This window comes from Phocoena sinus, chromosome 14 (assembly GCF_008692025.1).
Source record: "Phocoena sinus isolate mPhoSin1 chromosome 14, mPhoSin1.pri, whole genome shotgun sequence".
Classification (NCBI taxonomy): domain Eukaryota; kingdom Metazoa; phylum Chordata; class Mammalia; order Artiodactyla; family Phocoenidae; genus Phocoena; species Phocoena sinus.
In genome coordinates this window covers 22185303-22213162 of record NC_045776.1, presented here as the reverse complement: position 1 = coordinate 22213162, position 27860 = coordinate 22185303, and the positions used below count along the sequence as shown (strand labels likewise).

Below are 27860 nucleotides of genomic sequence, written 5' to 3'. Positions count from 1 at the left end.
GAATAAGGTGTGCGACTTTCTTACTGTATATAGGCTTACAGACAAGGCCCTGGTTCCACGTGATCAAGGTTACAGTCATAAAACCTAAAGTTTTAGCACAGTTGTGCTTCAGACTAAATTTTCAACAGTTGTGCTTGTCTACACAGGATGTCATGGACTGCCCCCTGCAAAAAATGACAACTTGAAAGACTTCTTTCAAGCATTACCGGTATCCGATATATATACATTCTTAACATTTCTGAAAAGAGGGCAAAATTAATAGGTGCTGGTATTCACATCTGACATCTCAGGTTTTATGACTGACAAGTCTTAATGCTCCTGGACTTTGAGGTGTACAAGGTAGCAGTATTTTAAATTTAAGTAGAATGTGGGGAAAATTAGGATTAAATGGGCATTCATTTCTTGACTGTAGCACCATTAGCCCTCAGTTAGCTCTTTATAGGGAATGGTTAAGCCATCAAAAACTAAACCAATAGTTTTTATATGAAAATGCTTCTCCATACTAGTAACACTTTGAAGTCACTAAAAACTAAGTATTTACCTTGAAATGAACTGACAAACAGAACAAAAACAAATTATGAAAAATGCCGATCACCTAAATGGATCCACGTCCACCCTTTGTGTCTGCTTCATACATTCTACCCACCCACACAACTCCAAAATAGGTTCAGGTTATTATGTCCCAAAGTAATCTATTCCTGAATTACTTTTAAAGAGACAAACTGCTCTGTAGTGTATAAGCTACTCAGGTCTACACATTCTAGAATGATGCACTTCCATTGTCCTAGCTCTCAAATTTGGAAATCTCCTCAGGTTCAGTCTCCTTTTAAAGCCTTTCCAAATAAACAGAATTTGTGATCCCTAGATTCAAAGACAGTACAGGTTACATGACACCTCCTTTTTTTTTTGGATTAAATAAAAGCGACAGGATTCTGAGTGGCTAAAAACTAAATCTGAATTATGTGTGTCTGCATTGAGTAAACATATTTTTAAGTTCATTCTGCTGGACTTCATTAACTACTTCAGGTTCTGCAGGGCTCTTCTGAACCCTTGCCATGGCAAAGCTTATCCCCTGGGTTAATCCAGCTTGGGTAATAGTAGCAACCTGGACCATGGAACTTCAAATCTTTGCAAAGGGAGAGACTGCTCTGCTGCTACAGCTCTCTAAAGGAGAAGGAGTTACATGAAGCCCTCTCTCAAGTTCAAGTGTGCCAGATTCGGAGCCGGGGGTCTTTTGAGATACAACTGAATGCACTGGTTCAACTGACAAAAGCTGTGGGCCTGTTGCAGCAAAAGACACATCTAATTGAGACGGTAGAGAAGGTATCTGTTCCATTGATTCAAATTGAGTGTCTTCGTTAGAAACTTGATTGGTCATGTGATTTCCTCCCTCACTAGCCTGAGAAACAGACCTGGTTTCTGACAGCTGGCTCATTTTGTTTTGTGCATCTTGGACAAATCTGTGGCAATAAATATCCATGGGCTTGGCAAAGCCAGTCAGTGTTGTTTATGTTGTCAGCCGAAGGACTTTTCTTCAGAGGAGACTCATAGCCTTTTCCAGGACCACTTTCATGAGCAATAATAACCACTGAAGGAACATGAATGCTAATATCAGTGTCGCTCATAGACTGGGATCGACTGCCTAATCGAGGTATTGAAGCAATACTACCACAGCTAGGAAGCACATAGTCTACTGGCCCTGCATTCTCTAGAGAGTTAGCTAGCTGCCTGTCTTCATCAGACTTGGAATTCATCAGAGTAAGGAATTCATCAGAGTGGTATGAGTCATTATCTGAAGACATTTCCCCATCTGACTGCCTGGGCTTTCTTATCCATCATACTAGTGTTTTCCATGATTTCAAGACTCCCAAAGATTTACTTTAAGTTTGGTTTTAGAGAGTTAACTTTCATTTCAGGTTTTGTAAAGTTCCCTAGCTTTCGTAGATTGCCAATATTTATATTGGATTTGGTCTGTTTCACTTTTTGATTTAGAGATGAAAATTTGCTCATTAAATTTATTTTCCCCTGGGCCAAAGAGCCTTGGTTTTGAGATCTGATGCCAATGATGTTTTCATGAGGTTTACTGCTCCTCCTCTCAAGCTTTCTCTCTGTTATAGGTACATCTGATCCCATGGCTTGCTTGGTGATCTGCAGCATCTCTGCAGTATCTGCAGAAAAGATGTTGAAGGGTATCTTTTCCGTCCTCTACTGGATTGTGCACTACAGCTCTCAGGGTGTGGAAATAGCCGCTTGCTTCTTTAGATCTGTAGTGCAGTCGCATGCAGGAGAACTTTGCCTTACCGAAAAGAGTGGGTTCAGGACCTATTTCAGTTTTTTCCAGGTCTTCTGGACCTAGTCGTTGATACTGGTTTACTTTGTCAACTTCATCGTCATAATAGGCTACGTAGTAGGCAGAGGTAGAAAGCAGCAACAGCATGTCCACACCTCTGTGAGTAGCATCAATGAAGGTGTACTCTTAAAACTGTTGCCTGAGCCAAGCCATGAAAATTACCTCAGGACACGTATTTTAATGTGAAGTAAATTCTAAACCTACTAATTAGTGTTACTTTATCCTAGCTTCTATTTTGACACTAATATTTGCATGGGTCAAACATGATCTCAGTCAAAAGCATTTTGTCCAGAACGAAAAGCACTTGGCACGTAACAGGCAGTCGAGAAAAATGTCAGCCCTCCACCCCGCCCCGCATTTTTACCAAAGTATAAGCTGCAATAAATAGTTAATTTCCCTCCCCGCCACTGTCCACCCCACTTAAACAGAAAAAATCCCCCCAAACAAAAAACCCACACTTTTTTTTTTTTTAAACACAGACAAGAAAAAAAAGAAAACCTCTTTCAGGGCTTCCCGGCCACGCCTGCAGCTTGGAAGCAAGGGCTGCGCTCCTCGTTTTTCTCTTCCCGGCAGTCAGGCATCCCCTCCTTCCACGCGATGAACACAAACACCGCCAACACCGCACGCAGCCTCGCCCCCGCGACAATGGTCGCGTAAAAGCCACCGTCATCAGGGGACATTAACAGGAGGCTTTGGAAAAGCAGTAATTTACAGGACAAATACAACCTCACAGGAACTTTAACCATAAGTCCTACAACAGGGAGAAAAATCTTGAAAGTCTTCGCCAGGCTGCTTGCCTTCGGGCTGGGGCTCGGCAGCGTTGCCCGTGGTGTTCGCTGGCCGCTGGGCGGTCGGAGGAGGCCGGTGGGAGCGCGGCCTCGCGTCAGTCCGTCCGTCCGTCTGTCTGTCAGTACACCAGGAGAAGCTCAGTCAGAGGCGCCTGCAATAGAGCTGACGCCTAAAGCGACTGCGGAGACTGGGGGCAACTGCCTCTCTCTCTTTTTTTTTTTCCATTGAAGTATAGTTGATTTACAATGTTGTGTTTCCGGTGTACAACGTAGTGATTTAGTTACACACACACAAATATATGCACACACACACATATATATATATATTCTTTTTCAGATTATTTTCCATTGTAGGTTATTAAAAGATATTGAATATAGTTCTCTGTGCTATATATTTATTTCATTTATTTTATACATACATTTAGTTCATTTATTTTATTTGTGGTGGTGTGTATCCATTAATCCCAAACTCCTAATTTATCCCTCCCCCATTTCTCTGTTGGTAACCACAAATTTGTTTTCTGTGTCTGTGAGTCTGTTTCTGTTTTGTAAGTAAGTTTAGATTTGTTTAGATTCCACATATAAGCAATTTCATATGAAATTTGTCTTTTTCTGTCTGACTTACTTCACTTAGTATTTTCATCTCTAGGTCCATCTGTGTTGCTGGAAATGGCATTATTTCATTCTTTTTTATGGCTGAGTAATATTCCATTGTATATATGTACCACATCTTTTTATCCATTTATCTGTCGATGGACATTTAGGTTGTTTCCATGTCTTGGCTATTGTAAATAGTGCTGCTATATACATTAGGGTGCATGTATCTTTTTGATTTAGAGTTTTCTCTGGGTATATGCCCAGGGGTAGGGTTGCTGGATCATATGGTAACTCTATTTTTAGTTCTTTTAAGGAACCTCCATACTGTTCTCCATAGTGGCTCGTGCCTAGCCTCTTTTAATAAAAATTAGCTGATATTTTTGAGCCCTTAGTATGTGTTAGTCACTGTTCTGAGAGTTTAACATGCAATCTCACTTCATCTTCACAAGGGCTTTTTGAGGAAGGTATAGTCTTAAGCTCCATTTTATAGATGGAAAACTAAGGAGTACAGATGTTATTTGCCCAGAGCCCCACATTTAGGGAGTGATGGGCTGGGGTTCAATCCAGGCAGTCAGCCAACAGAAACTATACTATTAACTAGAGATTTCTGGGAGTCCCTGAATGTAGGCATATGGGTAGTTCTGTACACCATGATGTGACTTGATGGGCTGGGTGAAGGCCACCTGCCCATAACTTTCTCCCTGTGCAAGTGTCATGATGGTTCAAATCCACCATATTGGTTTCCTAGGGTTCCCATAACAAATTACCACAATCTTGGTAGCTTAAAACACATTTGTTCTTTCCTAGTTCTGGAGGATAGAATTTGGAAATCAGATGTCATTCGGGGCATACTTCCTCTGGAGGCTCCAGGGGACTTTCTTGTCTTTTCTACCTTCTGATGGCCTTTGGTGTTCTGTGACTTACAACAGCGTCACTCAGTCTCTGCCTCCACCTTCACATGACCTTCTTCTCTGTCTTCTTCTCTTCCTCTAAGGCACCAGTCACTGGATTCAGGGCCCACCCTAAATCTAGGATGGTTTTGTCTCAAAATCCTTAACTATTTACATCTGCAAAGACCTTATTTCCAAATAAGGTCACAGGACATTACACGCACCACTTAAGATATATTCTTTTAGATTTAGAATCACTCTGTCCAGAGTCCAATTTTAACAGTCAAAAAGTAGGAAAGACTTTTTGTGAATGGATGCGTTTTGGGGTCATTTATTCTGGGGGTACAGCAAACCAGGAGTCTTGAAAGAAGACAGGAGGTGAAAATGAGACACAAAAAAGGGCAGATGAGAGGGAAGGAATTGAACACAAGTTTCAGTTTATTTTGTAGTTTGGATAAAGGTTTTGCTGAGAGTATATTCTCCTGAGTGGCCTTCATAGAAGGGGATAGAAGACGCAGTCAACCACCCAGTGAAAACCTCCGTCTGCCAGTTTTCTAACATGGGCTCTAAGTTGCACTGGGGCCTGCATAATTTTTTGAAACTATGTTCAGAAGTACAGACTGTAAATCTCACTTGCAGGAACAAAAACAATTTCTAATTGCATAGAAAGCAAATTGCCACCAGCAAGGCGAGTCCACTGCCCCCTCATTTTATGGAACATGTAAATTGTCTCTCTTACTCTTAAACCTCCAAAATGTCACTTTGCATCTGGCTCTCTCCATGAATATTTTTTGGAGCATTTTAGGAAAAGCACTGCTCAATGACTAAGAAAGGATTGTACTGAAAATGAGACCAAAACCATATCCCACTGAGATCTCAGTGACTGAAGGCCAGCCATTTACGTCTCATTGCCTCGGTCTCTCCATGAGCCAGTTTACCTCCCAGGGATCCTGTGAGTATTACAGATACACATTTAGACAAAAGCAGGCAACCTCAATGCCAAGAACACGTAGGGAGCTCTGTGTAGTTGTGTGACTAACTGCATATATGTGCCACGGTGGGAGGTGTTACCATCTTTCTAAACAGGCAGGGGTTTGTACACGTCTAAGAAGCAGGTCTTGTGTAGTAAGATATCGCCAGTGCCCTCATCCTTATACTGTACAAGAAGAGGCTCCAGAGCTAGCACTTAAACGTGTTAAACTGGAAAGAGTACTGTACTGAGTTTGCAAGTGTTAAAAGCGTCTGGATTTTAAACTGATGAAGATGATGCCGAGTTAAATGACTTGCCCAAGGTCAATGATTGCATTATGCCATTTAGATTAAAATGGAAAGGCTTGTATTATAATGTTCATTCATCCAGCATTCATTCCATTATTCTACCTTCAAAATAAATCCTAAATCCAATCACTTCCTACCATCCGTACCACTACTGGCCTTTTCCAAAACATCATTCTTCTTGCCAGAGTTTTTGCAATAGCCTGTAGCAGTTCACACTCTTCCTATCCTTGTTCATCCCCCAGCCTCTAATCTGCATAGAAATCTGAGTTATCCCTTTAAGCTGTTAGGTTATGTGCTTCTATGCTCAGAACGTTCAATGGCTTTTCGCCTTAGTGAGAGCAAAAGCCAAAGTTTATTAAATGATCTGCAGTGCCTTGCACGACCTGATTAGTCTCCTAGCTTTCCCTGCTTTGTTCACTTCAGTCCAACCATACTCACTTCTTTTCTGTTCTTTGAAAATGCCCCAAATGCCCTTATTTCAGGACCTATAATGTCTTTTTTTTAAAGGCAGCCTCAAGTCTTGCTCCATCGTCTCCTAAAAGTCTCGGGTCTTCCCTCACAGCACTTTATAAAGTAGCACCTCTCATACCCTTAATCTTCACCTACGCTTACCCTAAATCATTGCTATCTATAGCATTTATCACTTCAGAATATAATATATATTGATTTACTTTTCATTGCCTGTATCTCTCTTAAAAATGTGAGCTTCATGAGATAGAGTCTAGGACTGTTTTTCCACCTCTGTATCCCCAGTGCCTAGAAAGGTGCTTACCATGTAGTGGAAATTTAATAACCCATTAGGTAATTGAATGACCCCCATTTCCTTGGACCTAATGGGAAATGACAGTACTGCCTTTGCTTTACTTTCCTTAGGGTTCTCTCTGTGTGTATGTGTGGGGTCATATAAAGTCCTAGAAATGAAAGAGCTTCATAAACTCTTAAAGTGCTATACACAAATATGAGATGTTATTATTTCTAGGCTATGGTCTCAGGTGATTCTAGAGCAGAACTTTGCCTTGAATTCAAGAGAGTGGGGTGGCATTCCCCTGGATAACTTTGAGATGCACTGTGAATTATAAGCTAATTTAAAATATTAGAATCTGTGGATTTGTAAAGAATATAAAAGTTAAAATAAGCCTAAATTTAAATTTGGTATTTAAATTTGTTTCAGCCCATCCCTGACATCTAGCCTCTGCTTGGATGCTGCAAGTGGCTGGGGGTTACTCCGCTCTTCTTTAAGGCAGTCCTTTCTGGTGATGGATATTGCAGTTGCCAGAACATTCTTATCTGTGGTAAGTTGGTTTCTGCTCATCTGTGACATCCACACAGTAGTTCCCTTCCCCCCAGTCCCTGCTGCTGAATCCATGTGGAAATCTTCTAGTCTGACCCTCCAAGGTTTCTCTCTCAGCCATCTGTATCAGTTCAACTTAGGACATACCTCTTCCCCCACTAGAAATCTGAGGACTGCTGCTTTCTGAATACACTAGACCATTCTGACAAGAACGGCAGTGATCATTGAAGCTACAGTTCAGGAAAAACGTGTGCCAGCTGCCTCCCACCAGGGCTCCTTGTGCTACTTTACTGCTTCCATGACAGGGACATACCAACTATCAGACATTCCCTCCGGGCCCCCATTTCGTCTGTCCTCAGTTGCTCCCAGTTGTAACCACTTATTTTCTTGCTTACTTCTTTGCCCCGATGCTCTCCCAACCCTCCTCTCACTCTCTGCAGGGGGAGAAATTGTTCATCTCCTACCAAAGTGGCCTGATTCCCCCACTGATTTTCCTAGCTCTGAGAGTAACTGGCTCTGTGACCTTGAGCAAATCATGTCTTCTTTTTGTAACTGGCTATTCTCTCAGGTCTTCCCCAGATCTGCAATGTTAAATTTAAAATTCCGAGTGAATCCTTGTTCTAAAAATCAGAATGAAAAAATGCTTAGACTCAAACCTGGTTAAGAATTTAATTGAATCAATATTTGAGCACGCATCAGGGGCCATATGTGTATAGTTCTAGACACTAATGTGGGCACAGAACAATCCTGACCTGCTTTCAAACCAATTAGTGTGCCTAGAGAAATAGATCAGATGTGTGAAACAAGAACCATTAATTTTGGAATTAAATTCTACTTGGATAAATCAAAAAGGAAAAAGTGATAGAAAACTGTTGGCTGTCTGTCTTGGAAATTTGAATTTCATATTGATTCATTATGGCAAGGCTTCCTGGTGAAAGGCACAGAATTTAAAATCAGAGTGCCTGGTTCTAAAACTTATTCCCCTTTTCACTAGATAAGTGGAAAAGGGCCACATTATTTGATTTCTCTATTGCTCAGTTTCTTTATTTGTAGATAGGTATAAGATTACTTTGTAGATTTGTTCTGAGGATACATGCAGTAATGTATACAGAGTCCTGGGCAAAAGCCTGCACATAGTGTGTGTTCATTGAGTGGTTGCTCTTTCTATTCTTGTTGGTGTCCTTAATCCCTTTATTTCTTAGAGTCTTGTTGTTTTTCCTGTGTTGTTTTTCTTGTGTTGTTTTTCCTTTGATATCTGTTCTCCTCCTTTACTAGTGTTTCATACAGTCCTTACGATCTCAGTGCTTGAAGTTCTAAGATACTTTCAGAGTATGAAAAAACTCAGCACATAATTTTCAACTTTGGAAGACTTGTGGTAAAGTTGGTGGAGTCATAAGCTTGGGGATGGAGGTGTAAGTCCTAGGATATGATTGTAGCTTAGGGTGATTTAAATTATATAAGTAGAAAAAATCAGGTCCCTATAAAAGATATGTTATTATTTCTTTTTTCTTTGAATTAGTTTGTATTAAACAAGCACAGCAGGAACTTTTTTATATTTCAGGCAGAAGAATTGTGTTGGCTAAATATGGTCACGACTCTTTTGTGAGCGATCAGAGATTTTTCTCCTTTTATGATTGAAGACATATTACCAAAGAATATAAGGAAAATACCTTAATGCTAGATGCATGTTATTCAAGGTCCTGAGTATGGCATCAGAGTACTTTTGTTGAGGAAAGGAAAGGGTAACCATAACGTTCAAATTTAGGCACACATAATGGTCTTCTAGTCAATGGTGTTTACACTAGAAATGAAATATTCTGTTTCTGGATGTTGGTCTTCCTTGCTTGAAGATTATACTGCTTTTACCCAGTTTCTAGCCTCTCTTTGTCTCTGGGTGAGGAGAAAGGTCTCATTGTTTAGTCAGTCTCCCTCCCTTACGCATCCACAATTGCATTAGGTGGTTGGATTGACAACGGCGCAAAACCTCCCTACAATAAGAATTCTACACTTCCACTCGTGTTTGGAGGCAGGGATCTCTTCCATGTACCCCTAAGCCCCTACTGATAATGATAGTTATCAGTACTGCCGGCAAGATGTAGTTTTCAGCACCAAGGAGAGCTCCTACAAAGTGAGTTATAATGAAAAAAAGCATTATTCTTATCTTGGGCAGTGTAGGTCTATACTATTGGAATCTACTTCCTGGGTCTATGTTGTTCTCACTTGTTTATTCACCAAAAATATTTCCTAAGTGCTTACTAAGTGCCAGGAATAATGCTAAACCCTAGGGATATGATGGTTAACATGGCATGTGCCATCTTGTCCCATGATGCTCTAGACCTCAAAGGACAAGCACTCTCAAACTAGCCTATAATCTTTTAGGGTCAGGTGGCAAACAGTCCCTTAAAAGTGGAGTCATTTCAATACTTAACAGCTACTTACTTGGAGTCTCACAGAAAGGATTTTTATATCTTTTGGCTACTTATCAGTATAACCATTAAGTCTCTTTTATGGTCAAAAAGCTATGATGATGAACATGAAGAAAAGTGAAGTAATAAAAACCCAAGCAGAGGCTACTGTACAGTGTCACTTCCACTATATTCTGTTGGCTTATGCAGCTCTCAGCTCTGCTCAGAAACAAGAGGAGGGGACAAAGGCTTTACATATTGATGATGTGATCTTGAGTGGAATGATCACACTATAGAACAGCATGTGGCATGGGGTATGCTGTGGCCATATTTCGAAGATATGTACTCTTCTAGTCCATTTTATCTTTCTGTAATTAGTCCTAATATATTTAATTTTACATATGGTAAAACTGAGTCTGAGGCTACTTAAGTATTTAACTTTCACATATGGAACTTCTCAGGGAAAAGTAAAAAAAATCCTGTATCTATCACAGATTTTCTTATGATACACAGAGATTCTGTTTTGGTTACTAATGCTAATTATATTGGGATCCAAAGACTCAGTAAATATTTGTTAAGTGACAGAATGAACAAAGGATTGAATGAATATAGATTGAGGTGCCTGAGTCTTCCTGGGTGTTGTAGACATATATAAAATATGGTTTTGATATTTAATGAGAACATTCTAAATTTTATGGTTTGATTGTGTATTGATGAAAATCATATGAGCAATAAGGTCAGGATTAGTTGGTTACTAGACCTATCTTGTATCACCTTGGGAAAGGCAATTGTTAAATATTCAGGAATTTTGCCTTCTGGTGATTAAACAGTTGGTAACGGAAAGTATGTGCACCACAAAATTGACAAATACTATCTATAAATATAAGCTTATTTTTTGTTTTCTTTTGAGCGGTACTAGTTTACCAGAATACCACCGGACCATGGTGCTTAAGAGTCTTTGCCTCATTGGGGTGACATGATTCCCACTCTATAGAAGTATAGACAGTGTAGTATAAATATACATGGTAAAGTATAACTGTATATATAGAATATTACAAGTGTCGCTGTCATAAATTGGCATTTAAGGTGTTTGAAGACCTTATTCTTTAGATCAATGATGTGCTTCGTTTTAAACAAGTTAGTTACAATTGTGGTGAAGTTGGAAAAATATACAGTAAAGCAATAGTTATGTCCTGAAAACTCTCACGAAGGATTGAACGTCCCTAAGAGGGGAAGAGAGGGATGTCAACTGAAGATGGTGTTGACATTTTGTGAATTCATCTAGAAATCTTGAAAGAAGATGAAGTGTCTCAGTATTCTATCTGCATTAGATCAAATACACATCTCTCAAGCTAGCTGTAGAGTCGTCATTCTTGGGGACAGGCCAATACCAAGCAAAGATGAGCAATATTTTGTTCAGGATCTCAGGATACATCAAAATATCTTCTAGATATGCAATTATGTAGTAGTCTAAAAGGTCAAAGAATGCATTATTCATGAAATGCTGAAATACCTATATTGTATTATTGAAACTGAACATATTGTGATATATCTAAGGGGGGTATACTGTATACAAATCCCTGTCATCCTCTAAGTTCCCTCCATTTTCTGAAACAGATTATACATTTTAAAGGAATCTATTTAGGTAGAAATTATAGCTATTAAAATTTTTTTAATAAGTTGTGTATTAGGCTATGTTGAATAGACTGAACATCCAGAAGTTGTTAGAAAAGATGAAGTTCTGCACTATTTTAACAAATAAATTTAGATCTCTGTAAGGAGATCAAGTCCACATATAACATTTTTGCCTATGAGGTCTCAGTATGCCCGGGTCTAGACTCGTAGCAGTAATACATATCTTTCTATAGGTTACACATTTGGAGTACAATGTCAGTAGTGTGTGGTGTGCAGAATGTGGGTGGTAGGTTTCCTAGCCTATGGCATAGAACATAATCTTGAAGACATGATACTTCTTGGGAAGGATTAGTGCAGTTTTCATAATTGTTACCTTGTGTACCCCACTAGAGTAGTTTTAACAATTGTTAACATCAATAATTAACATTTTGTTTTTCTCTCTCTCTTCTCCTCCATTTCCTCCATCTCTCCCTCTTCCCCACCCACGTGCCATTTATTCTTTTGATGAATCATTTAAAAATATATTACAGACATTATGGTACTTTATCCCTAAATATGTCTGATACATGTCCTAAATATAGGGACATTACCCCAACTAGTTACATTACCATTATCGTACCTTAAGGAAATTAACAATAATGTCTCAACACCATCTAACATCCAGTCCATATTCAAATTCTCCGATTGTCCCCTCCCAAAAAAGTTTCAGATTTTTTTTTTAGAAAACAAAATCTAATCAAGGCTCATAGTGGTGCCCCTGTTGAATATTACAGTTGAGAAAATAGGCTAAAAAAATTAAGGTCATGCAATCAATCATATGCTGTGAGTTGGATTTAAACTGACTGGCTCCAAGGCCCTTATTCACTTCATGCTGTTGGAGGAGACTCCCAGGGACTATGAGGGAGACAGAGACACAGAGAGACAGGCTGACTATACCTCGAGGTCACATCTTATTGGGTTATACTTTTACATAAGCTTTCGGTGAGAGAAAATTAGGTGGCCGTGATCCTCTATTGGTTCAGACAGAATATAGGCTAGAGGTTTAGCCATGTTGAAAGAAGACAAGAAGAGAGTTTTGTTTTTGTTTCTGTTTTTTAAAAACAGCATGAGTGAGAACACCCAGTTAGCTGAAGTCTTTTGGAGATCTGAAGAAAATGCAAACGTTTGATTTGGGCACTTCAGGACTTTTTCAGTTCTCGCTGCTCCTTCTTAGACCTTAAATGGCCAGTGTAAGTCATTGCTGTGTAATCCTGAAGAAGGAATGTCAGTGTTTTCTATCTGGGGGGGCCCCTGTTTGTGTCTGACTCACCAATGAGGTCCAACTGGATAATTTGGAGCTTTCACCAGCTTTGTGATGATGAATTTTTCTAATATTACAGAGTCCTAGTTGTTGATGTTTCTTTCTCCATAATTTGAGAGCCCTTAGTAGTACTTTGCAAATTTCCAATAATTAAGCTACTTTTCAGAGTTCTCTCATCTCTTAGGATACTTCTGTTGTGCTTCTTTTGTTTAAATAAGTGATATGTGATCTTCTCAGTGATGTAGACTTGGCCCATCATTTGTGCCAAGGCAGTTACTTGGTTATATACAACAAGTTAAGGTGCCTTAGGGTCTGAGATCCATTTTAGAGCAGCTTAAACTCCCCTGGTGAAGCCATACTTCTATCTACAGCTTTTCAAAGCATGTGAGTTAGTTTCTTGTGGAATTAAGCCTGCTACTAAGTCCCAAAGTCATGTTGTCTCAATATTCATCTCGCAGTGTATAACCTCAAACTTTCTCTAAAAGGTAATCTTCATTCCTGAAACTGTCCATGAGGAATTATGGTATTTCACAAATATTTTTACTTAAAGAATGTGAAGTTGTTAACAAGGACTACGTAAGAGACAATGCCTCCAGCACAGGTCTGTGCTATTTAGCATTCTGATTTCTAAGCCCTAGCACCTCCCCTATGATTGGATGAAGACTCAGAAATCCCTTGTCCTGGAGAGATATTTGGGGCTAACAGAACTTTGGGTCCTGTTTCTCCTTTGTGAAGTGAGAATTTACTCTCTTCATCGTGATGGTGACAGTGGTAGTCTGCTATACTTAATATCAGAGACACAAGATAGAGAAATTTTTATTAGTAGTTCTCTTGCAGAGATGAATAGTATTCCCCTTAGGCCTGTTTCAACTAATACGTCAACCTCCCGAGATAATGCAGAAGTAAAATCATGTCATAATTACTAAATAACAGGTATCTAATTTAGCATCTTCTTATACTAGATGCAGAAATATTAGGCTTTCTATTAGTTGGTATTATGGAGCTCCATGATAATGTTGACCCCTCTGAGGGCATATATGTCCCTAACTATTTGACAGTTGCATTGGTTTGTGTTGAAAAGAGGTGTCAGTACTCAGATAACTGCAGTGACGAAGGAGTTAACAGAACCAGAAGCCAACAAAGTGAGATGCTGGCAGCAGATGGTGTTGTCAAATAGAGGTATAATTGCATTTTTAAAAATCCCTTCAAAATAGTCTCTCAAGCCTACTTAGATGACATTTAGCAGGCTCTGGAAATCACTTAAATGGGTACAGAAATAAAAGAATTACACAGGAAAATGTCACCATCTGAATTTGTCTTGAGTCTTATTGAGTCAAGACATCTGAGGCTCTTGTTAATACTTTGGAACTATTTACAGCCCATTCAATAGAACGTGTCATTGTTGCATTAAGTTTAGCTCATTTTGTGGGGAAGGTCTTTTGTGGCAGTCTAGAGAATGTAATGGATTTAGTGCACTAAAATATGAAGTCTATGGGAAAAGAAGTATAAATTATCTTAAACTCAAATACAGAAAAATCTCACTGGAGCTTTTAGAGAAAGGTAATTAATGCAATTGAAAACTACAGGAAAAATAGCCTCCTTTTGTTTTTTCATTTTATAGTTTGTCACTCTTATTGAATATGACACAGCAAGAATGAAATGTAAAGTGCTTTTATAGCATTTAGAAATATTGGCAATATTGATAGGGAATATAAGATTTTTTTGATTGGGTGAGGGTATAGTATATATGAAAGACCTGAGAAGTATACTCACAAAAATTTAGAGCTAGGACATGTGCAATTATTAAATTTGACTTTTTTATTTTACAGGTAAGGAAAGTAAAGCCCAAACATGAGCCTGAGCTAAAACTCTTATCTGGCTTCAAGGATATAAACCCTTTGCAATTATTCAAAGTTTAAAAGATTTTACGGGCAAATATATCTATATGAACCAGTTATCTTACTACGACCATGAGTATAAGCCAACCCCAGCATTTTGCCCTAGCAAAATCCTAGCGGGGGCAGGGGATGGTACTGATGAGGGCATAGGCTTGGTATCAAGCCCTGACTCTATTCCTTATTAACTTAAATGAAGTTACTTAACTTGTCTGGCCTTGTTTATTTTGGTCAAGTACACAGTTATTACCATGGTCCAAGAGCTGTCTTTCAATGGCAGAACTATGGTAAATGCTGAAGAAGACATGGTTTTACCTCCAAACTCTAGGAACCACCTTTTTGATTCTCCAATTGTGGCTTGCAACAGGTTATATACAGAATTATAACTTGTCACAGTTTTTTTAAAAAATATCACTGGATCTGTTAGATCAGCAGTCCCTAAACTTTCTGGCACCAGGGACCAGTTTCATGGAAGACAATTTCTCCACGGACAGGGTGGGGAATGATTTCGGGATGACTCAAGTGCATTGCATTTATCGTGCACTTTATTTCTATTATTATTACCTTGTAATATATAATGAAATAATTATACAACTCACCATAATGCAGAATCAGTGGGAGCCCTGAGCTTGTTTTCACTTGACACTCACTGATAGGGTTCTGATATGAGTCGGCAAGCAACTGATTTATTATGGTCTCTGTGCAGCCAGATCTCTCTGCTAATGATAATCTGTATTTGCAGCCGCTCCCCAGCACCGCCTCAGCCCCACCTCAGATCATCAGGCATTAGATTCTCCTAAGGAGCACGCAACCTAGATACCTTACAGGCGCAGTTCACAGTAGGGTTCACACTCCTATGAGAATCTAACGCTGCCGCTGATCTGACAGGAGGTGGAGCTCAGGTGGTAACGTGAGCCATGAGGAGTGGCTGTAAATACAGGTGAAGCTTTGCTCGCTCGCCTGTCACTCACCTCCTGCTGTGCGGCCTGGTTTCTAACAGGCCATGGACCAGTGCATATCCGTGACCCAGGGGTTGGGGACCCCTGTGTTAGATCAGAAGTAGCAAAGATACTTACATTAGAGACTGAACAAACTGAAGAACTTTTTGTTGTTTTATGACATTGGTTCCCAAACTCTGATCCCTGGACCAGCAGTGTCAATATCACATGAAAACTTTCAGACATGCACATTTTTGAGCCACACTCCAGACCTACTGAAACAGAAACCCTATGAGTAGGGAGCATCAGAAAATTTTAAACCAGAAGTCTGTTTAAGCAAACTCTCCAGGTGATTCTGATGTGCGCTAAAGTTTGAAAATCACTGTTCCAGAGCACAAAGTTGTCAACTTTTTTGTCATCTGGTACATGGGTCAGAAAAACATGTCCAGATGTGTTAAGTTTTGCCATCATAATACAAATAGACATATTACAATTGTAGAGTGGGCAGGGAGTTACTTGTCTTTCTCTTTAGGGTGTATTTCTTGACATCAACCAGATCATTCCCCCAGAGTCTGCTGAAATGTCAGGCCACTGTATTTTTATTGAATCATCTCCTACCTGCTGGCATGTAGGTATTGTACCAAGTCACTTAGGAACTGTTAACTCCAGTTTACTTAGCATGTCTCAGCATGAACTTATCATTTTATTGGACAAAACTGATATCCTGTAGGGATGGAAAGATGACCAGGACCCCCATAAACTAAAGTGTGGCCAGAACCAGATAGCTGACATAACCCTGAAAAATAGTGAAGCGTGGTACACCTTCTGTCTTTTCCGTGGGAAATCACCTATGGAACCTATGGTTACTTCTCAGGTCTGCCACCCATTACATTATCCAACCTATCTTGCCTTTAGAAGAAAAGTGATGGTACTTGGCCATCGCCACACAGGGATCCTAGCATTTCCTCTGTGTTTTCTTAGATTTTTTTTTCCCCGTAATTGATTTCTAATCTCATAATGTTGTAGTTGGAAAAGATGCTTGATATGATTTCAATTTTCTTAAATCTACCGAGGCTTAATTTGTAACCCAAGATGTCATCTATCCTGGAGAATGTTCCATGTGCACTTGAGAAGAAAGTGTATTCTGCTGCTTTCGGATGGAATGTCCTAAAAATGTCAATTAAGTCTATTTGGTCTACTGCCTCATCTAAGGCTCGTGTTTCCTTATTAATTTTCTGTCTGGATGACCTGCCTATTGGTGTAAGTGGGGTGTTAAAGTCCCCCATTATTATTGTGTTACTGTCAATTTCCCCTTTTATGGCTGTTAGCATTTGCCTTATATTTTGAGGTGCTCCTATGTTGGGTGCTAGCATCTCCTCTGAAATAAAGACACCAACATTAATTGTGATGACTTTTCCCAGCATCTCTGGCATATAGGAAATAATTTCCAAGATTCTTGTGATCTCCACAATAAAGTAATTTTCAATGCATTGTTGAAAAAAAATGTCTTCTGAGTCCTCTTAGGGAATATAAGAGATGAGTGGCTTACACAGAATAAATTCACTCCAACGTTTCTATCTCTCTGATTCTGCATTCTTTTTGTATATTGTATGTTAAGGAATTTATGGCATCTCAGCTTCATTTACCCTGGGCTACTACTGAATCCAGGTTTTGGTCAACCAACTGAGCAAATAATTAGAGGCACTCCCGGTTGTTTTTGCCAACACATTGAATCCAGTGTCTGATAACTGCACCAATATCGATGCATTCACCCTATTTCAAATCAACTTTCTACCCCTTTGTCTAGTGTCCTCAGAACCTATTCCTATACATGTTCTCCAGATTTTAAATTATCAATATTCTAGAAGTTTCTTTGACTAAACCTTTCCTCCAGGGTCTGATTTTTGTCATATCTCTGAGTCATCCTAGTTGTTTGGAGCTCTCATGGGGCATTTGAGTAGAGCCTGATGAGAACTGCATCACTTCTGTAAGACAGATGCTACAACCTGGGTCATTACAGGGTCTCCAAGCAAGGAAGAAACCACTGAAATGGCAGGGGAAAAGGTCTCCTGCCAGGGGAGTCATGGTAGGTGTGGAGTGTCAGGGTATTTTTCCATCTATATCTTCCCATATTCCCCCATCCCAAATTCTCTATATTTGCTTCTTTCTTACTATTTTAACTTCCCTAAAGAGACCTGATGAATTCATCTGACATTTTTCACTGACCTGCAGGATCAAACACTGAGTGATTTTTCAGCTATCTTAACCCTGCAGCTATAAGAGATAAGAAATTATTTTAGTACATCCATAGAGAGTTCCTGATTTTTTTGGCCTGTGCCTTAAGCCAAGAACTTAGTATTTGGCACTTGTCATGCTATTTCTTTAAGTTGTCCAATACTGTTAGGAGCATATCCCCCAATTCTACAATCCCGGAATTTCTGAAGTTCTTCATTTAAAAAAAAATAGAGGCCAGGGAGTTCTCCCTAAGCCTTGCCTTCAGTGGACACACCATTCCAAGTGACCACAGGAGATAACTTCAATTTCTGCACTGAGTGTCATGAGCTGCCTCATTCACACATCATCGTTTCCCTGAGGCCGTATTTTCCCTTTTCCCTGAGGCCTTATTTCCTGTATCGATCAGGTTTCTTAACTGCAAGCACCATAAATCAATATATGCTAACTTAAGCCCCCCCCCCCAAATTAACTAAAACATACTAGGCAATCCATAGCATCTCTAGAAGATTCGGGGAACCAGGCCACAGTTATGAACAGTGTAAAAATTATTTTACGGCTCTTGATGTGCCACCTGCCCCATTGTATATAATATGAGCGACAGCTGTACTATGACAATCAGGTAATGGACAAGGATGCTAAATGTCTTTATAAAAGCTTTCAGCATGGCTGCTTTGTGTCTTGGGAGTTTAATTAAGATTGTCCTTTTGGGTTCACAGAGGCTAAGTTTGCTGCATTTCATGGCACTGTGCTATTTATTGCTTCAACAAATATGCTTTTGCTATTACTTATCCGTTTCTTCTTTAGACTATCATAAGGAACTAAGGGAAAACACACCAGAGAGTACTCACTGCTTGCTCTCAGGCTCTGTATAATCCAAAGGGCAGAGAAAGAGAGACATAGGCTTTTATTGAGCATGCATTATGAACTTGGGGGGCATTACACACATTCTCTTATTTACTCCTCTCAGTAGCCCTGTTCGATCTCCACTTGATAGGAAATGGAGTCTCAAAGGGTATGTAATTAACTTGTCCAAGGTCATACAGTTAGGAAAGGGTAAAATCCAAATCATGCCAAACCTGGCTCACGATTTGAGGGTTAGATCTCAAGAGTCTGAAGATCTAGTGTAGAGAACATAGTGAGGGATATGAGAATTTGGCCCCAAATCAAAAGATTCTGACCTTAGCTTCAGAGGAAACTAAAAGAGGAAACTTTTAGTGGAAGGAAACTTGTGGAAACTTCAAAGAGGATATTGGCAGAAAAGCTGAGTAGATTGTCTTTAAATTGTCAAGACTAGAGTGAGTCTGTGCCCGAAATACTGGCTGCCCCTCTTATCACTGAATTTCCTAAAAGATAAAGAGAACCCATTGCTCAGGAAAAAGGCCAGGTGGGCAGTCTGGACACATCATCTCATGAAATGAGCCAGCCACAGGATCATGTCCTCACCGGTACCCACGGGACCTGTCCAGCACAGAATGGCTCATAATAACTAACCACCTCCTTGACTATTTCCAGATCCAACTTACTAGTGGGTTGATTGATCTGGCTTATGTTGATTGGTTCAAGGACTGAGCCTGCATGTGACTGAAAGCCCAGTAGCCCACTGGGATTTATCCTGAAAAATCCAGGGACTGGTAGAGGGCAGCAAGAACCACTTCTCATCAAAGAAACACAGGTGCTCTGGTCAGAAGTAGACACTGGCACTAGATGGATTGGAGTAGTTTGTGGGGTAAGCACTGTGGAGTGGTTGTGACGATGGTGGTGAGTGGTCACAATTGTATTGGTGGTCATGGCAGGCGCAGGGCTGGCATATGAGAGATCTTACCAGTGTGATAACTGTGATACTCTTAGAAAATCCCTAGAGGAAATTTCCTTAGGTAAGGCACCAGAGTGACTCCGCATTTACTAGGTAGAAATACCTCTTTTGGACTTCATAGCTACAGTTATGAGGCCACATTCCTTTCCAGTACAATTACGGGTGAAAAAATCCTGCTGGCTGTCCATAATAAATCAACTGAAGAGCTTTAAAATTCTTACATTTTGCCATCCTTTTGTATCTTCCAAACAAACTTTTGTACCTTATAGGAAATAAAGTAAAACTCTTTATTGCCTTATATTCCCGAATTTTAGCTATACATGCCTATAAATATATATTACATACATACGTGCATTGGTTTATATTCATATTTACACGTGCATATTTAATCATAGGACTTCAACTTTATTTTTTTAAATTTATTGAAATATAGTTGATTTACAATGTTGTGTTAGTTTCAGATGTAAAGTCATTCAGTCATACACATACATATACATATATAGGTTTTTTTTCAGATTATTTTCCCTTATAGGTTATTATAAAATATTGAATATAGTTCCCTTTGCTATACAGTAGGTCCTTGTTGGCTATCTATTTTATATACAGTAGTGTGTATATTTTAATCCCAAACTCCTAATTTATCCCTCCCCACCCTTTCCCCTTGGGTAACCATAAGTTTGTTTTCTAAGTAAGTCTGTGAGTCTTTTTCTATTTTGTAAATAAGTTAATTTGTATCATTTTTTAAAATTAATTTATTTTATTTTATATTTTTGGCTGTGTTATGTCTCTGCTGCTGCGCACGGGCTTTCTCTAGTTGTGGCAAGTGGGGGCTACTCTTTTGTTGCGGAGCAGGGATTCTCATTGCAGTGGCTTCTGTTGTTACAGAGCATGGGCTCTAGGTGCATGGACTTTGGTAGTTGTGGCTTGTGGGCTCAGTAATTGTGGCTCATGGGCTCTAGAGTGCAGGCTCAGTAGTTGTGGTACACGGGCTTAGTTGCTCTGTGGCATGTGGGACCTTCCCAGACAGAGCTCGAACCTGTGTCCCCTGCATTGGCAGGCGGATTCCTCACCACTACACTACCAGGGAAGCTCCATATTATTATTTTTTTTAGATTCCACATATAAGCAATACCATATGAAATTTGTTTTTTTCTGTCTGACTTACTTCACTTAGTATTTTCATCTCTAGGTCCATCCATGTTGCTGGAAATGGCATTATTTCACTCCTTTTTATGGCTGAGTAATATTCCATCGTATATATGTACGACATCTTCTTTATCCATTCATCTGTCGATGGACACTTAGGTTGCTTCCATGTCCTGGCTATTGTAAATAGTGCTGCTATGAACACTGGGCTGCATATATCTTTTCAAATTAGAGCTTTCTCTGGATATATGCCCAGGAGTGGGATTGCTGGATCATAGGGTTACTCTGTTTTTAGTTTTTTAAGGAACCTCCATAGTTGTCGCACCAATTTACATTCCCAGCAACAGCGTAGGAGGGTTCATTTTTCTCCACACCTTCTCCAGCATTTATTATTTATAGACTTTCTGATGATGGCCATTCTGACTGGTGTGAGATGATACCTCATTTTAGTAGGACTTCAACTTTACACCTAGATTGTGGATTCTTGGTCTAGGGTGCTGTTGCACTTGCCTTCTAATTTGCCTATGAAACATTGTATAGTATTTAGTGCAGTGTGTGTATCTTCTCAGAGGCATTATTTGTATTTTTTGCCTATGTGACAGGCATATGAAATTTTAAAGAGAGCATTCTTAGTCTCCCCTACTCTGGGGAATCTAATGATATAGTGTCATTTTCTGTTTTGAGATTGGAAGGGAATTGGGAAGCATTGTGGTTTAGAGCTTGAATCTTGGCTTTGCCATTTAGTAGTTGTGAAATCTTGGGTAAGGAATGCAACCACGTGGCTCAGTCTCTTCATCAGTAAGATGGGATTAATAATTCTTCCTCCTTCAGGTTGTTGAGAAGAATAAATGAGCATAGATGTTACCTAGCATGGTGTCTGGCATGTAGTGAATATTATAATACAGTGTCTGAACTGGAAGGAATCTTAGAATTAACAATGTAGACCAACCTCCTCCTACAGATGAACAGTATGAGGTCCAGAGGGATAAAATAACTCATCCAGAGTTTTCACCTAACGAGTGATAGAGTTTGAACTACAAACAACTACAAAGATTCCCATGCAATTCCAAGGAAAAGTCAATGTCTTATTGTCAGGGAGCAGATGAATCATGCAGTGGGGTAAAATGGAAAATACTTCTTTTTCCATTTCCAGAGTTGGAAGAAAATTCTGTTATATTAGCATGGCTTCCCAAATCAGAAACCCCCTTTTGGATATTGGAATATATATTTATTGCTTGACATCTGAGCTGTTTTTCTAGAATTTCCAGTTAGCAAGCAATTTAGGAATTTTAGAAAGCCTGAGTTGACTTTTTTAAAAGACACATTTATTGAGATATAATTTGCATACCGTAACATTGACTTCATTTAAGTGTATGATTCAAAGATTTTTAGTAAATATATTAAGTTGTGCTACTGTCAGCATAATCCAGTTTTAGGACATTTTTATTAACCCATTAAGATCCCCTGTCCCTGTTTGTGGTTTACATTTTTCACCCCCAGCCCCAGACAACCACTAATATACTTTCTGTCTCTATAGATTTGCTTTTCGGAGCATTTCGTATAAATGGATTTATGTAATACATGGCCTTTTTTGTCTGGTTTCTTTCATTGGGCATAATGTTTTTGAGGTCGTCCATGTTATAATGTGTACCGTGTTTTGCTTCTCTTCATTGCCGAATCTGTGTCGACTTTAAATATAGGTTCTATTGATAAAATAGGGAAGTCGGCCGGGGGGCAAGAAATCATTTCAGCCTCTCCAAATTTGTCACCGGATAAGCCCAATTCTACAGTTACCCAAGGAGCAGCTTCCCACGGGGAACTCACCAAGGTTGAGTCCTCTGGCCGTCTTCCCAAGCTGCGGGGAGGAAATGTTTACATCCTTGTCTCTGATGATTGTACCACTAAATGGTTGGAAAATTGCCCAAGTAGGAGGTGGCAGCTCAGATTCCAGTGGGTTAATAACAGCCTTGAAGTACGCATGAGTGAGCAGACAGCGATGCACCTGCCATTGAACTTGGGAGTTTGGGGAAGGGCATGAATCCTCACAGGGAGACCATAAAATGGGTTGTATAAGTGTCACAGCTGGGAGTGATCCTGGCAGGGGGCAGGTGTATTTCCTGGCTTTTCTGGTTGTGAGACCAAAGTAGGATTGGGTTGGGGTTCAGCACACAGGTTCAGAAGTCAGAGAGAATGGGTTGACTGTGTGAGTTTGGGCAGACGGTGAGGCCTCTTGGAGCCTTTGTTTTCCTCATTTGTAATGGAATATATGGTCCATACATTATAGAGCTGTGAGAGTTAAATGAGATGGTTGCAGGCAAAATGCTGAGTAAGATTTTAGCGCCTAGAAATTATTTAGTAGACTTTGGCTCTTAATTTTTATCTCTTTGACACTAAAACGTCAACTCTATTCCAGTGTTTGGTTGGCTCCCTTTCTAAATGTCTTGAAACTAAAATTAATTATCTGGAATTAAGAAAGTCATAAACTTCTAAAATAATAAAAAGATTCAAGGGATTAACAGAAACAGTTGTACCTTAGAATTAATAAATTAGTTGGCTTCTTTATTCCCCTCCATTTCCTTGCTTTCACTCAACTTCCCTCCTTCCTTCCCTCCTTCTTTCCTGATAATATAACTGAAATCATAAGTATAATTCCAACCGCTAATATTTATGGCATCCATTTTAGATCATAAAGCATTTTTTAAAATAACTTCACCACATTTGGTGCTCACAGAAGTTCTGAAGAGAGCCATCATTCTCATCCCTGTTTTAGCGTTGGGGATAATGTGATCTGTCCAAAGTCACACTGCTCATAAATGGTGGATCCCACCAGCATTATTAGATACTAGGAATTAGATATTGTATTCATTTCCTAGGGCTACTGTAACAAGTTACTGCAAACCGGGTGGCTTAAAACAACAGAAATGTATTCTCTCATATTTCTTGGAGGCTGGAGGTCTACAATCAAGGCGTTCACAGGGTTGATTCCTCCTAGAGGCTCTGAGGGAGAATCTGTTTGATGTCTTTCTCCCAGCTTCTGGCAGTTGCTAGCCATCCTTGGTGGTCCTGGGCTCTAGCTCTGTCCTTCCAGTCTCTGCCTCTGTCTTTATGAGGCATTCTTCCCTGTGTGTGTGTGTGTGTCTTCTGTGTTACTGTGTCTGAGTGACTCTCTTCTTCCTCTTAATAAAAACCCCCGTCTTTAGATTTAGGGTCCACCTAATCCAGATGCCTCATCTTAACTAATTATATCTGCACAGCCTTTATTTCCAAAGAAGGATACATTCTGAGATTCCATGTGGAAGGAATTTTTTGTCGGGGGTAGGGGAGAGACACTATTCAATTCCCTACAGACCTAGAAACACAATCCTTAGTCTAACATGAGAGATGGGCATTTAAATAATTATCATGGATGTAAAGATTCATCAGTAGGTTAGAGACTGAGAACAGCAAGGAGGAGATTCTGGGTAGAGGTCACGCTGGAGCAATGGGTTTGTTGAGTAGCTGCCTCCTTCAGGCCCCACAGAGAAACTGACAGGGAAGGTGCAAACACCAGATGTGTTTCAAGAAATAAAGGACCTTACATGTTCCCCAGAGGAGTAGAAAATAGTGGAGTCTTTTGGAAGCTCTCGGTAACTTGGCTTATAAACCATTGAGAGATGACCTACTTTGATTTTTGTTCATTTACTCGAGCTGGGTGGAGTCTGGAAGAAAGGAGCTCAGCTGGTCTACCCAGCAGAGAGGAGAAGAGAGGGGAGGGAGTAATGGACAGGGTGGGAAGGGGAGGACACACTACCCCCTGAGACACCAGGGTTTGTACTTGGACTCCTTGAAGGAGAACAAAATTTGACCTTCCAAAACTTCCAACGGAGAAGGTGGAGCTGTCTGAAGGAGTGAAGGGCATATGATAAAGTCCCAAACAGGCATCTAATATAGAGGTAAAACTCCAATAAAATATCATCTAAAGAAGGGTGTTTTATAAGCCAAGAATAATAACTGTTGCATTTTACAGGATTGGTTGGCAGGAAAACCTTAAAGAGTGAAGGGGCTGAGTTCATGGAAGGGGAACCGGGGAGTCAGATTCCGGCTCCAATGTTGGATGGGAAACTCTGGGAATAAAATGTGTACAGACAGCTTTATGGAGTGATGTCATGCTGGGTCAATGCTTTAGGCCTGTGAGAAGAGCACAAAGTGTTCATCGATCCCATGGAATCTGAGAGATCAGAGACTGCATCTGCCATGGTCATTGCTGTGTTCCCAGTGCAAGAGAGTATCAGAATTTAGCAAGTGCTCAGTGAACATTTTAAGCACAGGAGTTGAAGGGGCAATTCGGAGGTTCCAGCATAGTTTGGGAGCAGGGCAGAAAAGAGCAGAGTGAGTGAGTGTCAGCTAGGCCTCTACCACAGGCAGATTTAAAGATGCTACTCATCTGGGTCTAAATTCCTAATCAGCATCCTCAAATCTGCTAGGTGTGCTCTGAACAGAGGCTAGCCTGGTTCATCCTCACTGACCATGGCAAAATTCTAGAACTGCTCTATTTCACTTGTTCTTAGCATACAGCTCGATCTGCACTTGACACTCTCAGATGCCAACTCTCTCCTCTTTTTTCTAGGTCTACATGTTGCCTTTGAATTAGATTCAACATTTTGTTCCCAGCTGGAACTTTGTCTCCCTCTACTTTGTTCCAGTCATGGATACCTGGAGTCTTGAACCCATTTACCGTTGAGTACCACACTGGGTACTGTCTTTACCTGGCTACCCCTGGACTCAGGATTGGGACCTGGGCAGATAAGGCCTGGAAAATAATGAGATGCACATGCAGTCCCATATAATAGAGGACTAGACAAAGGAGCCTGTTCTGAGAGGAAGAGGGGAGAGGAAGCTATTGAGTTTTGGGGAAATTCGTCTTTATGTTTGAGCACAGCATTGATAGCAGGGTTTTTATCCACTGTTTTCTTCGTTTTGAAATAATGAGGTATCACCCGTCCCCACAATGTAACCCTTGAAAGTACCACAAGACTTGAGTTTTATGAAAAATAGGATGGCTACATTGCAGTTCATTCATTCAGTAATCGATTCTTCAATGTCTACCATGTGCCACGTGCTAGGCTTCACACAGGGAAATAGAGAAGAGGACACAGAATTTGTACTTCTTCTCCCCCATAGATTCAATAGATAGTAGGGGCTCCTGAACTGTGTACACTTAACTAAAATACAGGACAGAAAAATGGAAGGAGGGGCAGAAAGATGACACTGAGCACGGGATTCCAAAACTGAGGCCGAAGCCAGCTGCAATGTGGCTTCCCTAGCCAGCTGACCCAAAGGGTGGCTGGACAGGGAAGTCGGTTCTCTTGTCTAGAATTCTAGATCAAAGGCTGCATTCTGCCTGGCCTGGGAGCGCGGCTCACAGTGGGATTGCCTGCCCGTACCTCCAGACAACTGCTCTCCAAACTTGCCCAGGTGATTGACAGAAGCACACAGTTGACTGTTCTGTAATTAACCCTGCCCATGGCTCCCCAGGTCACCCTCCTGGCAATCGGCTTCATCAACTGTTGCTCAGCAGGATAAGCCCCCTGCTCTATGCTCTTTCAGTACGGGAGGTCTTGTTTATAAACTGACGTGTCCCTGAAGAGATTTCTTCCATCCAAAAGCAAGGAGGGATATAATAAGGGCCTTTTGCAGATTTTCCACCACTGAAACCACAGAACGAGAGTGGAGAGAGACATTGACCTACATAGTTTGTCTCCTGGGGCCCAGCTGGGGTATTTTCTTCTGTATGATCGTCCATTCTCTGTTTGCTGAGCCCCAAGACGTCAAGCCCCAGAGCTCTTTCTGTCTCCAGTGTTTCTTCCTGCCCATTTACTTTTTCTTTTGGCCCTTTGGCATTGAATTCATTTCTACATCACATGTGGAATGACGCTTTGCTCCCCACTTAAGAAGGTGAACTAAGACCCAGTGCTTGGTCCCAGATTGTTCTCATTATTTGCCGTGAGGCAGACATGCCTTTTTCTTTCCTAAACCCCGCAACAGTCACAGGTAGATTTTTATTACAGTATTTGCATATGTGTCCTTTTTTTCTTTTAATAAACGTTAAACATGATGTAATAAAAATAACCTTTGAGTCAGAAATCTCAAGTCCAGCCATAAGACTTAGTATTTATTAACTGTGTTGACCTCTCTGATTCTCATTTCCCTTACGTAGAGATGACAGGGCTGCTCTGAGGATTCAACTAAAACAGCACAACGCAGCAGCAAAATATATGCTCAGGAAATGTCTGTTCCCCATTCCTTCCTCTTCGTCCTCCCTGGAGAGAGAAATGACATTTGTCCATGTCCTTTCCCTTTCAATACCTTCATCTAAGCCTTCCACATGAAAGGCACAGAGTAAAAAAGTCCTTGTTGTCTAAAACAAGTAAATTGAATGAGTGAATGAATGAATGAATGAATGAATGAAACTATGTCTCCCCTTTTCAGAAGCAGGGCGAAAGGAGGAGCGTAGTCAGACTTAGGAACAAGGGCAGAAAGCAGAGCCAGAGAGGGCTTTCCATTGTGCAGTCTTTTTTTAAATTGAAATACAGTTGGTTTACAATGCTGTACACTTGAAACTAACACAGCAAAATGATTCATATAAATATTATACACTTTTTCAGATTCTTTGCCATTATAGGTTATGACAAGATGTCAAATATAGCTCCCTGTGCTATACAGGAGGACCTTGTTGTTTATCTATTTTATATATAGTAGTGTGTATCTGTTAATCCCAAACTTCTAATTTATCCCTCTTCCCCTTTCCCCTTTGGTTTGTTCTTTATGTCTATGAGTCAGTTTCTGTTTTGTAACTAAGTTAATTTTTATCATTTTTTTAGATTCCACATATAAGTAATGTCATGATATTTGTCTCTGACTTATTTCACTTGGTATGATGATCTCTAGGTCTATCCATGTTGCTGCAAATGGCATTATTTCATTTCATTTTTTTAATGACTGAGTAATATCCCAGTGTGTGTGTGTGTGTGTGTGTGTGTGTGTGTGTGTGTGTGTGTGTGTGTGTGTGTATGTATACATACCACATCATCTTTATCCATTCATCTGTCAGTGGATACTTATGTTGTTTCCATGTCTTGGCTGTTATAAATAGTGCTACTATGAACATTGGGGTGCATGTATCTTTGTGAATTAGTTTTCATCTTTACCAGATATATGCCTAGGAGTGGGATTGCTGGATCATATGGTAGCTCTATTTTTAGTTTCTTAAAGAACCTGCATACTGTTCCCTATAGTGGCTGCACCAATTTACATTCCACT

At 40.1% G+C, this 27860-nt stretch overlaps 1 pseudogene; it reads right to left on the bottom strand.

The window, feature by feature from the left end:
* Nucleotides 1-958: 958 nt before the first annotated feature.
* Nucleotides 959-27860, bottom strand: part of LOC116764981 — a 46938-nt pseudogene continuing 20036 nt past the window's right edge.